This window comes from Melanotaenia boesemani, chromosome 16 (genome assembly GCF_017639745.1).
Source record: "Melanotaenia boesemani isolate fMelBoe1 chromosome 16, fMelBoe1.pri, whole genome shotgun sequence".
Lineage (NCBI taxonomy): Eukaryota > Metazoa > Chordata > Actinopteri > Atheriniformes > Melanotaeniidae > Melanotaenia > Melanotaenia boesemani.
In genome coordinates this window covers 18,984,152-18,988,203 of record NC_055697.1, presented here as the reverse complement: position 1 = coordinate 18,988,203, position 4,052 = coordinate 18,984,152, and positions in this window count along the sequence as shown.

The window sequence follows — 4,052 nt, the reverse complement described above, 5'->3', positions numbered from 1 at the left end:
TGGAGTATAGTACTGAGCAGCTTATTAATCAGAGCTGAGCGGTCTCCCATCCATCCAAGCATACGGCTGCTTGCCTGTGAAACATTTTAAAGGCAAGCAGGTCTATACAACAACCATTAAAAGCACACAGAGCCATATCCCTGTAAATTATTTAGCTGGGAGAAGGTAGTAAATCAATGTGAGTGTCATATACTGAACATGGCACATGCTGGAATGAAAAATGCATACAGAGTGACTATTCACACTTGGCGCTGAGCATGGCATTTAAAACCCCATGTCGTCCACCATCTCTCCACAGCCCTGTCAACTTCAGTCACAACTAATTCACTGAAGTTGATTATGAATGATCCATTTTGAGAATTTGTACGATCACTCTCTGCTGAGCATGGAGCTTATGTGCTCTGCAAGTGGTGGCTTATGCAACGCTTCAAGTACATGATTTTCTATATTGTTGTTTCAATACATGAAGCAAATGCAAAAGCTCTCCAGTGTAACATAAATGAAAAAAAGTATCTTAAGTTTGTAACAGGCAATGAACAGAATGATGACTTGAGGCATTAATGGTCATGCAAGGAAAGTCCTTGCTGGAATATTAATTTTCAGATTTGCTACTTCTATAAACATTTTGTAGTTTAGCCATAATCAGTTTTGCTTCACACGACTTGTTCAAATATTCTCTTTGTAATTCTTGAGGCAAGAGTTATTCCTGAACGTCTGTGCTCGAGATCTGGCTTGTCGACAGGCTTCACTGTGACTGACACACTCATCAAAATGAGAATCCTTCTTGCCTGGGGGAACTGTGATACCTGTCAAATGGTGGATATCTTTTAATGTTCCTGTCTCAAATGCATGTCAGAGCAAATGCCAAGTCATAACATCAGTTATTACCTGGTTGTTCAACGCCTGATTCCTCTTATTTACCTAAGGTTTCAAAAGATCCCTTACTTGTCTTTCCCACTTTCTTTGTGGTGAGAATCATCCTCATGACAGTTCTTCTGTTTTCGATTTTTCAGTAAATTTTGTCTGTTTTTGTTTTGTTTGGTTTTTTTTTCTTCTTCTGCTTGGCTGCTTGGCATGTGTGACTTTTGTATGCTTCTTGGTAGCCTGCATTCGCCAGTTTCTACCACAAAGAAAATGAACTCTTACACACTTTAACATCAGACACATTTTCTTGGCTAGTGTGAATGTGTGATTTACACCATCCTCTTACAGTATATGAAGGGGAGCAGTTATTACAGTGAATCCTGCTGCAACACTATCACATCTGGACAATGAAAATAATATTCATTATATGTTATTCAAACCTTTTACTGCTGCTTTTTGGCTTTTCTTTCTGCAACATAACAATTTCAAGTTAATGTTTGTCTCCCATTAAAGTGTCTACATAAAAGGTTGATATTTTTACCACCTCAGAAAACACACGTAGCATCTCACAGGCAGATTCTGTGCCATCTGCAGCTAACTATGAATAAACTTGTCCTGCCACATGAAATGAAAATAGACACCCCACATACTGTATCTTCTTCAACTGTCACAGGGTACATTTGGACAGATGATTGCTTGGAGACTAACTTGAGATCCCTAGGGAAGGGGCCCATATTTTAACCACAGCTATATTTTAAGGACAAGATTATCCATATTGTACATCAGCTTAAACCTATACAGAGTCCCAAAGTGAAACAGTGGATACTAGTATTACTAGTCCAACTCAAGGGGAACATATAGAGACAAACAATCATAGAATCTTTCAACTATTTAAGAGCCAAAAATTTGCCAGAGGAAGAAAAAAGTATATTTTCATGAAGCAAGTGGGGAATCATGCACTCTCCACTCTGAAAGGCTCTGGTTTATTACAACCTACTTGCTTTATGGTGATAGATCATTTAGGTTTTAAATTAAACATAATATACCAGGGTGATCATATCTTACATTCATATTTAATATTGTGTTGTTACTCATTTAATCATTTGGTTCCATTGTTCAGTGTAACATTTAAACCCTCACCTAAGAGACACAATTCTCTAAAAATGACATATTACCGTTTCCAGAATAGCAAAATATAAATAAAAACGATATACAGGTATGTAAATACACACAGACATAAGGCCCCTTTTAAATCTTTACAACAACTTTTAGAAAAAGATTCAAACCAGATAGAAAAGTTATATAGTGGATATTAATATCATTAAAATGTTCATAAAATGTGTCGAGAATCCAACATAAAACAAAATATTACAATATTAAAAGTCACAAAACATGCTTACTATTTTTCATCTCACTCTTAGTTTCTATTGAAGATCCCAGTTTAAGTCCCCTTGAGTTAGTGTGGTAAATGCTGTTTGGAGTGATTTAGGCAACAAGAGTTTGGAAAAGATTATTTCAGTTGAAACACATGTATTCACTGCATTAATCCTGAGCTTGTCTGACTCACCAGATGTTGACTACTGCATTAGGCCAGCATTTAAGCAGTATTCTCCTCCCTTTCTGCTCTCTATGTACAACAGTTTTACAACAGTGCCTTCTCTACAGGAGACAATAATATCAGGCTTAAACCCACAGACTGAAAATGAAATAGCTTTGAAAAGATATGGATCTTTTCACAAGGTAGGTCTGTCTGGTTCTTTGTTCGAAAGACATATTTTCCTATTCTGTATCCAGGGATTAGTGGCAGGCAATAAGTGACTGGTTAAAGACAACAACAACAACAACAATAATAATAATAAAATTGGACTGAAAGTAATCTTAGGTTCTATTTCACAGTTAGCACTAAAATGTATTAAAGTAATAGAATGATCTGATTCCCATATTTCCTCAGGCTGTGTTGTTTTATATCTGGCCCAATCTATCTCCCAGTCAGGCCCATTAGTTTACTGCACAAGCTTCTTAACACGCTCCGCTTCCTCAAATGGTTCAGATCAATGTGTGATACATCACAGCATCATCACTTACTGCATGTGGATGAGTTGAGAAATGCCCCCCTTTCCTCTTATTTCCTTGGAGAAGTCTCTATTGAAAGTCATATGAGTGCAGATAGGGCTAAGTATAGTTTAGTTTAGGGCTGGTTATACAGATGGGGGGGCTGGGGTTTGTTTGGTCCTCTGACATGGATGAATTGCCGGAGTACTATGGAAGCTGGTAATAGTTGAATAGTTTATATCAACGTGATAAATATAGCTCTCATAAATCACATAAGTGTTATATATTGCTGTTTTCACACTTGGCTCCAACCAGGAAGCTCTGGAGGATATCACAGTGAAGCTTAACCTACACTTACTTCTTTTCTGTATACAGTAAGTCTTGAGTCTTCAGCGTTCTTTAAACTGGGTAATGGTGCAATGGAGCATCAACATCACACAAAGGACTATTAACAGCTCCATATGTTTTATTTAAACATTTAAAAAAGAGCTCCTAAAGTGGAAAATTCCCCAATGATTCAACAGAGGCTAAAGATAACCTTGTCAGCAGTGGCAGATCAAGATAATTTACATGGGTTGGCAAGAGTTAAAGACAGGCTGGAATTAGTTGTGTTTACATTAGGAACTTTTGATCTGATCAAATATTCAATCAGGATAAAATGCGTCTTTTTCAGTTTATCTGATCAGCCTCGATCAGAATGAATTTTCAAGCCAATCAAAGGGGTGGTTTAAAGATGCACTACTTCCCTTTCACCACTTTCTTAGTGACATGCTCCCTATCAATTCGGCATCCATCTTGTATCCCACCTGTACCATGAGCTCTCTCCAGACAGTGAAGAACGGTCTTGTGTCGACTCTTCTCTAAATCTCTCGCTCCATCTCTGGCACTTTTTTGTTTCCTCTCTTCCTCTGATAATGTCTCGTTCCTTTGCTGAATCAGTCACGGTGCATGTTCAGAATGGCTGAAATAGTGCTGTTTCTCAGCCACGAGACAATGTTGGGCTGCAAGATGCTGCTGGGCAGTGACGTCTTCAGAAATGCACATAATTAGATGTCACTGTGTCACCAAACAAATCCAGAATGCAGGTCGAAAAGTTACAGAGTGGGTCTTTAAGCCTTTCCACAATCTGATCAAAA